The sequence below is a fragment of the Giraffa tippelskirchi genome, chromosome 13, assembly GCF_054371585.1.
Source record: "Giraffa tippelskirchi isolate mGirTip1 chromosome 13, T2T-mGirTip1v1.2.pri, whole genome shotgun sequence".
Taxonomy (NCBI): domain Eukaryota; kingdom Metazoa; phylum Chordata; class Mammalia; order Artiodactyla; family Giraffidae; genus Giraffa; species Giraffa tippelskirchi.
The window spans coordinates 122,274,013-122,287,881 of NC_137287.1; the positions used below are offsets into that span (position 1 = coordinate 122,274,013).

Here is a 13,869-nt window from a genome sequence, read left to right on the forward strand (position 1 = left end):
GGAGGACATATGGGGCAGTAATTAAATAACCGTGAACACTTGTCAAGGGCTGTTGGACAGTCTGGCTGGAACCAGGCAGCTTTGCCCGCCTTGAGTCCTCAGGACTGTTCTGTGAGGTTGTATTCATGTCCTCTCCTTTTCACAGAGGAAGAAATGGAAGCTTAGAGGGATGGTGAGAGTCACCGAATGTTACAGCTAGATGGGGCTGAGCAGGCATTGACTGGTTTATTTCGCTTCAGTATCCGCCACCAGACTACTTCCCAAGCTTTATTCATTTATGGATGAACTGTTGGAGTTGCCACCACATTGAAGATCATTTATTCATTTGGGTTGGCCAAAAAGTTCATTCAGGTTTTTCTATAATATCTTATGGAAAAACCAAAAGGAAGTTTTTGGCCAACCCAGTCCTCACACACACGGGACACACTTTACTACTGTCCCTCTGACTTGCAAAGATGCCAGCTCTGGGCTGTAGCAGAGCTGAGTTTAATCCTGCTCTTCCCACCCTGCACAGGCCACCTGAACTCGTCTCATCTCTAAAATGGGGAGCTTGGGCTCAGCTTGATTGACAGAGGAATAGATAATGGGAATAAATTCAGAGGTACAGGGACTTCCCTGGTGGTCTAGTGGTTAAGACTTCGCTTTCAAATGCAGGGCGTGTGGGTTCGATCCCTGGTGAGGGAGCTAAGATCGCACGTGCCTTGTGGCCTAAAACCAAAACATAGAACAGAAATAATATTGTAACAAATTCAATAAAGACTTTAAAAGCAGTTCACATCCCCCCAAAAATCTTAAAAACAATTAGGAGGCACATTTGTAGCATATTTTCAACATTATCAATATTAAGGGATTCCTTAGCACTTTCCATATCCTCCCAGAAATTTACAATTAAGTTAAAATTGGAAGGTAGACTTAGTGTCCTAGAGTTTGAGGCAATATGACATGGTCTTGTTACTCTATTTGGAGCAAACACGTTTGGTATGTGTTTTTGCTTACTTGCAGAAACCATAATGACAGTAACATCATGCTTAAGGCCACAGATTTTAAGGTCAGAAAGATCCGGTTTCTTTCGGATCACTCCATTCACTGGTGGCGCGAGCTTGGTTATCTGATGGTGCTCCGCCTCGACTGCATTAAATCAGTTTGGGATGCTTTCAGGTGTAAGTAGCAACTACTATAACAAAAAGCCAGCGGAGACTTAGGTTTTTTCCCTCTCATGTAAAAGGAAGTCCAGAGGCAGGAAGTGATTGTTTCAGAGGCTCTAGAATGTCAGCGCTATGTGACTCTTTCTTCTTTGTGCTCGCAGGAACCTGACTGCTTCACTCTCAAGTCAGGGAAAAGGAGGGCAGGTGGAACCAAGGACCTCCCAGGACTCGCCCAGAGACCTCCTGTTACTGCTTCACTGGCCTGAACTGGGTCACGTGGCCAGAGTGGGGTGGGTAATTAAGTCAGATAATGCATGTAACGGGATTTTTTTTTATCAACTACCTGACTTTTCCTACAATACATGCTTCCTATATATTTTGTCTACATACTCGTGTGTGCTCAGTCACTCAACCATGTCCAGCTGTTTGGGACCCCATGGACTGCAGCCTGCCCGGCTCCTATGTCCGTGGAATTTCCCCAGTAAGAATACTGGAGTGGGTTGCCATTTCCTACTCCAGGGGATCTTCCTGGCCCAGGGATCGAACCTACTTTTCTTATGTCCCCTGCATTGGCAGGGAGGTTCTTTACTACTAGTGTCACCTAGGAAGCCCTGCAAACTCTTGGACTACCTGTTAATATGACAATGATCTTGGATTATCATTTTCTAGAAAGAGACCACTGGGAAGAAGATTTAATCCTTCTACCATCAGGATTAATTAAAATTTATTTTTAAATTATTGTCAATTTAGAAAAGTTTCTTTTGGCTTCACAACACATTACTGTGATACAAATCTTTAGGATTTTTGTGTCAAATTTGGGAAAATACCTGTCAAGTTTGTTATATATGATCTCTAAGATTTTAGGCAATGTGTGTTTCCTAGGGCAGGGATGAATCTTCCCAAGTGGCTCAGTGGTAAAGAATCTGCCTTCCAATTCAAGGAGACGCAGAAGACTGCGGGTTCGATCCCTGGGTCTGGAAGATCCCCTGGAGGAGGAAATGGCAACCCCCTCCAGGATTCTTGCCTGGAGACCCCCGTGGACGGAGGAGCAGGGTGCGCGCACGCGTCTTGGCTGCCGTCCCGTTTGTGGAGATGGGGCATTTCTTTTATGTTATCTCTGTCAATGTCAGTATTTCTTTTTCCTGGGTGATCACATCATGTATTCCTCTTCAGTAGGTTGTGATGATTAATTTTGTGTGTCAACAAGATCTCGGGTTGCCCAGATACTGGTTCCATGCTATTTCTGGGAATGGCTGTGAAGGTGTTTCCAGATGAGACTAGCATCTGAGTTGGTCGACTCAGTAAGCAGTGTGCCCTCCTCAGTGCGGGTGAGCATCACCCAATCCCGTGAGCGACTGAGCAGAACAAAACAGCAGACAAGAAGAGTTGGGCTCTTCCCGACTCCTGGCTTAAGCTGGGACATTGATTTTCCTGCCCTAAGTCCTCCTGTTTCTCAGGCCTTTGGACTCAGCCTGGAACTATACCCCTGGCTCTCCTGGGCTGCCAGCTTCTAGACAGAAAATTATGCAACCTTTCAATCTCCTTAACTGCATGAGTCAATTTCGTCATAATAAATCTCTTCCTATACATGCATATCGTATTGATTCTATTTTTCTGGAGAATCGTGATTAATAGAATGATTAAAAAACCCAATAGCCTAGTGAATACTTCATTCAAAATTCTCTCTTGCTTTCTTTGGTATCCCACTTGTACTTGGACAGAGCACTCACCAGAATTCCAAGGTTAGTTGCATCAAGTATAATAAGAGGTGAACTGGTAAGTGGGAAATGCACCAAACGTGACCCTCCTGTGTGTCTTCACACACATGGTCACTATTTGTTGGATGAGAGGGTCTACTTCCTTCTCAGATAGTGCTGGTGGTACAGAATTCACTTGTCAGTACAGAAGGCTTGAGACGGAGGTTCGATCCCTGGGTCCGGAAGATGCCCTGGAGGAAATGGCAACCCACTCCGGGGTTCTTGCCTGGAGAGTCCCCATGGACAGAGGAACCTGGCGGGCTACAGTCCTCAGGGTCGCAAAGACTGGCCACGACTGAAGTGACTCCAAACATAGGACTTATAACAGTGTCTCTGCTTTTCTGGCCCTGCAAGTATGTGTGTGTCTAGTCCTTTCTGGAAGAGGCCAGCACTGATGACCACTTTTGTATCCTAGCACCCAGGACACGCAGTCGTTGAATTTGGTAAATGTATGACCGTTGCATCAGGGCATGATAGCTCTATTTGCTTGACAGCAATTCTGGAGCACTGTAGGTATTGCATCTTTCTGCATCAAAGCTTTCAAAGTAGTTATGGGGTGTGGAGGTGCACACAACTTCTCACACTGCCGTGCACACCTCGGAGGCCTCCCAGCAAGGCGCTGCCTCTGGGTTTCTGTGTGTCTGCTTCCCCTGTTGCGGAAATGAAATCGCTCTCTCATCTGATGTTGCCCAAGGGAAATGCGTGCCTGGAAAATGATCAGCAGAGAAAAGAGTGTAGACAAGTAAATAAACAGTTTAATGAATGTAAGATAAAACGTGAACTCAACCCAGCTTTCAGAACCTTACATTTTCCTTTCGTCCTCTCTTTATTCAATAATTGCACAATTACACCTTGCATAACTGATTTTATGTACCTATTGGTCTATAACTAGCTACAGTATCATGGTTAAACAAACATGTTCTGACATATTAATAGAAATAACTTTGTAAATACAATCCAAATTCAGATTCTACCAGTGCTGGTTTTTCCTGACCCAGGCGAACTCAGTGTTGTGAATTTTAACAATAACTACCTTTCACTGAGAGTGTAACATACACCGTGCATTGGGGTGAGATGTCGCTGTGCTACTTTCAACCCAGGTAACAGCACTGCCATGTCACACCGTGTCCGCGCTGTACAGAAGGGAACACAGAGATGCAGTGAGGAGCATGAGCCTGTATTTGAACTTAACATGCTTCACTAGAAAATCGGGCTGTTGCTGAAAGTTGACTACCCACCTGTGTACACGGAGCATCAGCTGAGGACGCGCAAGGGTGGCGTATAGATAGCCACGTGACGTCACGTCTCACTTCTCGCCCCAGTATTAACGTGACCAAACACCGGTGCGGGAAGCCCCCTGCAGATATTTGTGCCTCTCCCCACCGTCCTGCCCCCTTCCCTTACGCAGAGCGGAGTTTCTTGTATCAGATGACTGGGACAGGGCTGGCGAACATGTTGCCCGGGGCTGTCAGCTGCTTCTGGTTTGGAAGTGGTCTCTCTCAGAAGCATGAGTGAGACCCGGAGATGACATCTTACAAGCTGGTGACAAGGCCTTCAAGTAGCTTCCACGGCAAGAAGGGCTTATTATGTGTGATTGTTTTCAAGCAGTATCTGCAGATTCTGCAGATAAGTTGTCTTGTTTCTGTCTGCTGTGTGCCTTGTACGGGCGCCCTGATTGAATCATGACTGTTCGCTCTCCTTGGCTGTGAATTAGGGCACCAAGGGCCTCTAATCAGGCCTGGCCGTTGTCCACACAAAGTTCATTAATGCTCTTCTGGTTGAAATGTGAAGGAAAGAACAACCATTCGGTACTGCAATGTCAAGGGAGACATTTGGTTTGAAAAGTCTCAAAAACAGCCTTACTTAAAAAAAGAAAAACCAAACCTTCTAGGGCATTTCTTTTTTGAAAAAAGTAAGTTGAGTATCTTGGTTTAAAAAAAGGAGAGTTTCTGCCTTTCCAGTTAAGAGCAATCTTTAAAAGTCATCCAAAAAAAAAGTTGGCTCTGTTTTCTGAATCGCTGGTTGGGAGAACAAAAGCAGCAAGGGAAAGTTTGACTTGGCTTCCTCTACAATTTGTTTATATCATCGGAGCAGAAAGAATCTCAGAGTTCAGCTCGCCACTTCCTGAATCAAGAGAGAAAAATGCCCTGAGTGTTGGATTCATTGAGAAATGCAAAACGATCAACAGAAATCCTGCCCGACTGGAGGGGCCCGGCGGGGGTCGGGGGGAGGGGGGCGTGGGGAGGCCACAGGAAGAACCTCTCTTGGTTCAGCTCGAGTCTGACAAGACAACTGCAGAGTCCCGAGTCACTCCCTGTCCCTCCCAGTGGCCGCAGAGAGGCAGCCTGGTGGAGGGTGCAGGCTTCCCTGGCTGGTTGCTATGGAGCCGGCTTCCTCCGAGACAGAGCTGTCAGTCGATCCAGCTCACAGACAGCAGTTGGCAGCAGTGGAAGAGCATTGAAATCACAAATACTTAGTTGGGAAAAAAAAATGTCCAAGTCAGATGTAACTGAGAATGATAAGGTTCTGTTTGCTTCTCCAGGTAGTAGCCGGGAAACAGCCAAACCAGTTAGGTAGGACATTTTCTTTTTTTGGTCAGGTATGTACTGAATCACTGGCAGCAAACTTCAGACAGTGTTAGGAGAGAGGATTTCTCTCTCTCTGGGTTCTCCTGGGCAGAGTGCCTGTGTCCCTTCCCCTCCACACACACACATGCTTTTTGAAAGAACCAGTTCGAGGCTGGCTGAGCTCAGTCGACTATGGCTGCTAGTGGAGTGAGGGCCTAAGGATCTAGATGAGAAACGTCAGGCTGCTCTCCTCTTGAAGGACTCTCCCTGGTGTGGTTTTCCAGCTCGCCTTTTTGTAACTGATTCGGTTGAGGTCTGCCATAGCTGGCCTCTTGAAAGAGAAATTTGAAATCAGTGGGTGAAAGAGCTGAGAAAGAGAAAAACACAGTTGAGCAGTGACTGTGCTTGGCTGAGCACCCTGACGGGAGACGCTTTCGTTGGCCTTTGGAACACTGGGGAGGTTTGCAACACAAGCAGGTAGTAACAGAGACAGAGCACAGATGGAAGGGAGAGACAGAGCGGGAGGATGCAGAGGCTTCCTTTCCTCTGAAAGGCTGGCTCAGCCTTCCTGAAGCGCATTTCTACAGGCAGCTCAGAAGCGGGAGAATATGCCAGGTAAGGAGGTTGGAAGCCGTCTGAATAATGAATAGTGCAACGTGCAGTGACTTCAAACCTCTCAGTTCCTTATTGGTAGTTTTTCTTCCCATTTGGAGGGCGGGTTTCAGTCAGTTCCCTTGTCTAATTCTTGCTTCCCGCCACGCCGCTGCTGTTTTCAAAAAAAAAAAAAAAAAAACTTGGTCATCGTTTGAGAGCTTCAGACCTCAGGGTGCAGTTAGCTTCCTCTTGAATTCCTCTGACGGTTGGTGGGCTATGTGTCCAAGGTCCTTTCTGTAAGTAGGGCTGAGGACACTGAATTTTCTGAGTGTTAAGAAACAAAAATCAGGTTTCAACAGCACTGTTACTAGAAAATTTGGAAGTTGCATTCTTTCTAGTCTGTTCTGTTCAATTCTGTTTTATTGGCATCGGAACATTTCAAAGTACAAAGGGCTATTATATAAAAAGGACACTTGGATATTCTTCTTAAAGGTTCCCTTGTACTTTCATAGGATATTTACAAGGTTACTAAGGATGCTTTCTCATCACTGTATTTTAAATGGCTTGACTATTACTCCCACATTCATTTGAGAATCATTGAAACTGCTTGAATGGAATGGGGATATCCTTTGTTCTCCATTGATTTGGAAACAAAGACGCAGAAAACAGTTTACTTTGCTGCTGAATGCCATATGCAGATGAATGTATCATCCATTAAATTAAACCAAGGCTCTGAAGACTTTTTCAAGTCTTAGAAAGAATGCTCTTGTAGCCCTGGTACATGTTAGAATTTGCCCTCCAGTTTTCATTTATTCCATTGTGTTTGGGTCTAACATGGCGTTATTGAAGTCACACACCCAACTCTTCAGGAACAACAAAGAGTAATCCGGAGGAGAATAAGTTAATAAGTAAGTAAGTGTGTTCAGTCGTGTCCGACTCGTTGAGACCCCATGGGCTGTAGCCTGCCAGGCTCCTGTGTCCATGGGATTTCCCAGGTAAGAATACTGGAGTGAGTGGCCATTTCCTGCTCCAGGGATCAAACTGGCATCTCTTTGGGTCACCTGCATTGGCTGGCAGATTCTTGACCACTAACACCAGCTAGGAAGCCCAGTCAAGAGCGGAGAGTCAACATCAAAACAGACAGAAGTTGCTGTGCTGTTTCTCAGGTGGGCAATGCCAGATGGGCATAAGTAGGCAGTGAGCTCCACTCATTCTCTCCTGTCTTCCCCTTTCCCAGTCTCTTTAGACCACGGTTCTCATCTCTGGCACTGTTGATGTTCGGGCTGGGTCACTCTGTACTGGGGTGGGGGCGCTGTCCTGTGCATTGTCGGGTATTTACCAGCTCCCCAGGTCTGGACCCACTAGATGCTGGCAGCACCCCCTCCACGGTCATGACAGGCAACCCTGTCTCCTGTAACGGCCGCATGCCCCCCAGAAGGAGCGGGTGTGGAGGGGGTTTGGATCACCTCTGGTTGAGAACCACTGTTGCAGAGCAACCCGCCCACAGATCCTGTTTGAAAGAGGAAGAGAAGATTAACCTAGTGCTCAGCCAGGGAGAGGGAAAAATCACTGATTCCAAAGCTGTGCTCTTATCAGAATTTGTCAAGTTAGAACTGAGAACGTGAGAGAAGGGGCAGGAGAAGGAATCAAAGGGCTCAGAGACAACTTCACAGCTAGCCCTTCACTTTAAGGGAAGGACTACAGCAGAAGTGCATGCCAGCATACGCAGTCAGATGCTGAGCTAAGGCTAGTGATTGTTAGTTGTTTTTCTTGTTATTTTAAGTAGTTCAAGGACTCACTATCATTGTGCCCCTCCGACCGGTGAGCATCTCACAGTAGACAGAAAACAGTGTGTCTCAGGGTCTTTCCCTTATGATCTTGAAGTAATTAATATTCACTAATTTAATTTTCGGTGGCTAAAAATGGGCTTATACTATTCCAGTATGCTTTAGGTGCAGACAGATACTCTTTAACTCTACTTATACGAGATTCCTAGAACAGACAAATCCATAGAGTCAGAAAGGACATTGGTAGCGGCCAGGGGGTGGGCGTGGGGAGTAAGCGCTTAACGGGGACAGAGTTTCAGTTTAGAAAGGTGGAGAATTCAAGAGATGGCTGACGGTGCGAGTTGTACAATGGTGAGAATATACTTAGTGCCCCTGAACTGTGCAGTTAAATATGACCAAGATGTCGTCATTGTTCAGTCGCTAAGTCGTGTCTGACTCTTTCACAACCCAATGGACTACAGCCCTCCAGGCCTCTCTGTCCATGGGACTAATCAGGTAAGAACACTGGAGTGGGTTGCCGTTTCCTCCTCCAAGGGATCTTCCTCACCCAGGGATCGAACCTGCATCACCTGTACCGGCAGGCGGATTCTTTACCACTGAGCCACCAAGGAAGCCCCATGGTTAAAATGTATTTGTTTACATTATGAGCTTTTTACCACAATAAAAGAGATTTTTTAAACGGGCATGTACTATAGTAATAAAACACACATTTTATGAGATACTGTGAGAATAATAAAAGTGTATCATAATGACATGAAAATGACTAAAGAATCTTAAACCCTGTCTTAATAAAGATATATCTGTTTTTTTTCTAGGATGTGTAGTCCACACTGACTTTTTTTTTATTAACTATTGAAAAAAGAGAAGCAGTGTCCAGAACCACACAATCTGAGTCCTGTATACACAATAATAAAGCTATCAGTGTTCACCTTTAGTTTTTTTTTTTAATTTTAAATTATGAAGTGTTTGGAACACTGTGACAAGTGTATAGAATAAACAGTGCAATGGTCCTGTACTTACTGTTGATTTACTGGTTTCCAGCTCTCCCATTTCAGAGCCTTTACTGGTCCGTCCTTCTGGCAGAGAACACTCCGGTGTCATTTATCTGCACGGCTCACCCCTCCCTTCAAAGCACCCTCCGTTTCCCTGGACACTTGCCAGCCAGCCCTGCTTTCGTTTTTTTATAGCACTTATTGTATGTAAATATGTATTTGGTTTACTTGTCTGTTTCCTCCAACTAGAATCTAGCCTATAACTCCCTGAGGGTTTTGTTTTATCTACTAGTCAGTGCTCAGAACAATGCCTCGTACACAGTAAGCACTCAGTAAACATCTGGTGAACGAAAGTGTTACCTGGGCAGACTTTGTGGGCACAGCAGGCTGGTAATGGTTTGGTTTGCGTGGATGAATTCTTGCACTCTAGTAAATGACCTTTGTCTTTTCAAGTGTAATATTTAATATTTAATTAGTTTGGCATGACAAGTTAAGTGTTTCAAGCAGTTAATCATTTATTCATTTAAAATAACAGGTTGTTTTTAGAAGTCTAAGGAAGAAAATAAAAATGGACTCTCAGCCTGTTGACCAAAGAAGCCTACTGATAGGCTTAATAAAGCCTACTTATATCTTAATAAAGATATATCTATTTTTTTCTAGGATAATAACAAAACAAATGATAAAAGGACATGCTTATAGTTAGAAACCTGAAATTGTATAGAAAAGTTACAGAATAAAAAGTAGAAGACATTCCCCTCTGTACTTTACTGGTTTCTATCACAAAAAGAGACCCTTGTAACCAATTTCTCATGAAATGTTTCAGAAAATTTTTCTGTGCCTATAGGTATACGTTTACTAGCAAAATACTCATTATCTTAAGTTGCGTTAGACACACACAATAGCTTCTTCCCCGACCCTTGCATAGTTTGTCCTTAGGTATTTATTTGGTCAGCTACACGTTGAAGATGCTTCTTCCCCCAGCTCTGCTTGCCTAATCACCGTTCACCCCAAGGGCCTGGCGCACAGCAAGCCTCATTACCCGTTCGTTGAGCCATTGGTTAAACTGGTACACACTCTCCAATAGCAGGCACTATGCATTTTTTTAATGTACATTCACCAAAATAGTGTTCTTATACCATTAGTGAAGCTTTTTAAGATTCGTGTTCAGTGAACAGTAATAGATTCTTAAAAACTGTTAGCATTCTATGCGTTTTCAATAAATCATCTCATGTGATCCTCAGGCAGATCTCCTAAAGTGATTATTGTCATTTCTGTTTCTCGAATAATAAAGACCCAGAGATGTCAAAACCCAAGGATAGATGAAGACTGTAATATTAGGGGAAAGTTCTAGGCCTCCACGCCCTATTTATATTTCTAGGCATCTTCGTTTTTCACCAGGCTTAGAATGCTGTGGACGTTTGGGCGGAGCTCTAAATACTGACTGTGTCTGAATAGTCTGTCGTGTCCCAAAGGTATATTTCACATCTCTCTAATTAGCCCAGCAGATGAAGCAAAGATCTGAAGACTCACTAAGCACTAACAAAACAAAAAAGCAAGCAGAAAATTCCTCTACCACAAGAGAAACTTCTTGACAGTGTAAAAAAAAAACAAAAACCAAATCCACCTGGCTTCTAAGAAGCAGGCCTGCAGCTCAGAGTCAAAACACAGGAAGTGAGTTGTAAATGGCACAATGAATAAAACAACTATTTTGGGGGGTGAAACAGAATCTGGTCTCTGATCTTTAGATTGTCACCTCTCAAACTGAGGAGGGACTGGAGTCAAAATGCTCACCCAGTGGCTCCTTTTTCAAAAAAAAGCAGCCAGTATACACCTCAGTAAATAAACTGAAAAAGAAAAAAAAAAAAGATTGAATTACACACTTAAAACCAGTAAATTTTATGGCATGTAAATTATATCTCAATTAAGGTGTTAAAACAGCCAAAGTAACAGTGAAAAGTTGTTTTCTTTTGCCAGCAGTCAGCTAGTACAGATTCAGGGTGTGTGTGTGTGTGTGTGTGTGTGTGTGTCGTGTGTGTGTGCCGTGTGTGTTCTGTGGTGGGTGTGTGTCGTGTGTGTGTGGTGTGTGTGCCGTGTGTGGTGTGTGTGCCGTGTGTGGTGTGTGTGCCGTGTGTGTGTGGTGGGTGTCGTGTGGTGGGTGTCGTATGTGTGGTGTGTGTGTCGTGTGTGTGGTATGTGTGTGATGTATGTGTCGTGTGTGTGTGATGTGTGTCTCTCTGAAAACTGTGGTCTGTGAGTCCAGAGCACACCAGGATGTGGAAGACTTAGAGGTTACTGTTTCATATTATGCAGAACACGTGCAGAGCCAAGGAGGCGAAAACAGTCCTTTGATAAAAAGACATGGGACTGGGGGTCTCCGGAAAAGTGAAAGCGGTTGAAAAGATGAACCTTTTGTCCCGGAGGCGTTACCTGGTCCTCCGACGGGCGAAACCGCAGAGCGTAAAAACTTGCCTCCCAGTTGCCTGTTGATTCTGTCCCCTTGCAATGCAGGCTCGTTCATGCGCCAGGATTCAGAGATTTATGGAGGCAGAGTGCACAGGGAATTATTTCCAAAAGAAATAATCCCGGGAATAGTGAGAGGGGAGGGAGGGAAAGAGAAACGGAAGGGAGATTAATTTCCAGGACAGGAACATTGGCTGTAACGCCATTCAAGTACTGACGCCGCAAGAACTAGGAGCGGACGAGGGCGCCTCAAGAGGAGCCCCCTGCGGGGCCTGGGCGCGGAGTGCAGCCCAGAAGCGGAGGCGGGGCGGTGGCGGGAGGGCCGCGCGGCCGCTGGGCCGGCGCCGCGGCGCCCCCCGGGGGCGGGAGGGGCCACAGGCCGGCCTCCGAGTGGCGGTCGGACGCGCGCTCGGCCCGAAAGACCCAGCGAGCCTGTTTTTCGGAGAATTACGTAAGCAAGTGCCCCACGCTTCCCTCGGATGATTGTCTGTGAATCATAGGTTTAAAGCTGTCAAGACGTGTCAGGCGAGGACAGTGGTTGCCTTGGGGGAAGAATAGGGAGTAGTGAATGGAGCAGGCACGGAGGGGCTTTCGGGGCCTGACTTCCCGGATGCGCTACTTTGGGAAAAGTCATCAGGCTGGATTATTTCTCGTCTGTCTGCTACCCTGTATGTGGGTTTGACTCACTTTAAAAACATGTGCCAGTATGCTCCCCCTGCCCCCACCCTCGGTCCTGTCCCACGTCAGTGACCAAAGAGAACCTGGGCCCTCGTCCTGGTGAGTTTACGCCCTGAGCTCCGGGGGCCCTCCAACAACCCGTGCACCCCGAGACCTCCGCACCCCGGATCCCTCTTCCTCTCATCCTGTCGTCTCCCCCTCCAAGGCAGGTCCCACGTCTGTCCGGTTCTCGCCGCCTCTACTGACCCTCTGAGTCAGCGTCCTGTTTGGCTGGGTGATGCCTAATGGCCTGCTAATGGGGTTTCCTGCTCCCCTGCTCCCTCTTCCGCGAATCCAGTCTCCGGCGTTACCCTTGTTTTCATCTGGGGCTGTGCTGTGCAGGCTTTTTTCTCTAGTCGCGGTTTACTGGCTTCTCACTGCCTGGCTTCTCTTGTTGTGGAGCCCGGAGTCTAGGCACATGGACTTCGGTAGTTACAGCCCCCGGGCTCCAGAGCACAGGCTCAGTAGTTACGGGGCATGGGGCTTTGTTGCCTCGCGGCATGTGGGATATTCCCGGCCCAGGGATCAAACCCGTGTCTCCTGCACTGGCAGGAGGATTCTTTACCACTGAGCCATCAGGGAAGCCCTCCAAAGTTATTTTTAAAAATGGGAATCAGGTGTGACTGCATCCTTCCTCAAAGTCTCCCAACAGCTTCCCATTGTGTTTCTTTATAATAATCTTTATGATTTTACGGTCTTCTTTTAAAAAACAAAACTCACTTGGTTGCACAGAGTCTTAGTCGCAGCATATGAACTCTAAGTTGTGGCCTGTGGGGTGTAGTTCAACTCCGGATCGAACCCAGGCCCCCTGCATTGGAAGTGTGCAGTCTTAGCCGCCCGACCACCAGGGAAGCCCCGCCCATCACATTTCAAGTAAGACCCAGTGATGGGTAAGCCTCCTGGAGTTGCCTTCTTTCTGCTTCTCAGACGCACCAAGCTCATTCCTTCCTCCCGGGCTTGGCCTGGCGGTCCCTGCCCGGGTCTCAGCTCTCCTGCCATCTCCTCACCATCGCCGCCCCCCATCCATCACATCACGTGATCGCCGCGACCTCATCACCATCACGGCGCCCGCACTAGTTCACGTGGTGCAGCGCCTCTTAGCTGTGCTGTTGGCCAGGTTTCTCCCTCACTAAGATACAGGTTCCCAGAGAGGCAAGGACGGTGTCTGATGTAACTGTGTCCCCTGGGATGCTATAAATAGTCTGAAGCAGCACATGCCTGAAACCCAGCTCCTCCAATCCGCATTCCCCACCATCACCACCTCCCCACGACCTGCTTTCCTCAGAGTCCGATAGAAGGAGCTCTGGCATTCAGTGGCTTAGGCCAGAGATACTGGAGTCACCCTGACACTCCTTTATTCCTTCACATCCCACAGTCAATCCTTAGCACCTCCTGGTACCCTTACCTTCACAGAGCCTGCCCCAGCCCCGGGCCAGGGAGAAAAAGTGTCCCCAGAGCTTCCCAACTCCCCCCACGCCTCCCTGGGCCCCCCTTCCAGCTAGTCTCCAGAGTCAGACTATGTTATTTATATATATATTTATATATATATATATTCAAATATCTGTCAATTGTCAAATATATATCTGTCAAATGTCAAATATACATATTCAGATATTCAAATATATATGTAGTCAATAATATATATATTCACATATATATATATTTACTTAGGCACTCCATGCAGCCTGTAGGATTTTTAGTTCCCTGACCAGGGGTTGAACCCAGGCCCTCAGCAGTAGGAAATAGAGTCCTAACTACTGGATTGTCAAGGAACTCCCTCCAAAATAATTTGAAATCCCACTTCTCTTTCCAGATGTATCTTCTCAGCAACTCCCCACCTCAGAGCACAA

The 13,869-nt window shown here is 46.4% G+C and overlaps 2 long non-coding RNA genes across 3 annotated transcripts in view; one reads left to right on the forward strand and one right to left on the reverse strand.

Annotated features, from left to right (window-relative positions):
- Window positions 1-201: 201 nt before the first annotated feature.
- Window positions 202-11,532, reverse strand: LOC145532396 (uncharacterized). 2 transcript variants are annotated; one of them, XR_014073193.1, is made up of 7 exons: window positions 11,270-11,532; window positions 10,634-10,686; window positions 6,143-6,235; window positions 4,141-5,800; window positions 3,936-4,035; window positions 2,876-3,608; window positions 202-708 (listed from the first exon to the last, which is right to left on the reverse strand). It is a non-coding gene; the product is annotated as an uncharacterized LOC145532396 (long non-coding RNA). The 2 variants fall into 2 exon arrangements; XR_014073194.1 differs by lacking the exon at window positions 10,634-10,686 and having other exon boundaries at window positions 4,141-5,026.
- A 48-nt stretch (window positions 11,533-11,580) lies between these two features.
- Window positions 11,581-13,869, forward strand: part of LOC145532400 (uncharacterized) — a 47,667-nt gene continuing 45,378 nt past the window's right edge. The window contains exon 1 of the long non-coding RNA XR_014073197.1: window positions 11,581-11,753. This is a non-coding gene — a long non-coding RNA (uncharacterized LOC145532400). The remainder of the gene's footprint in view (window positions 11,754-13,869) is intronic.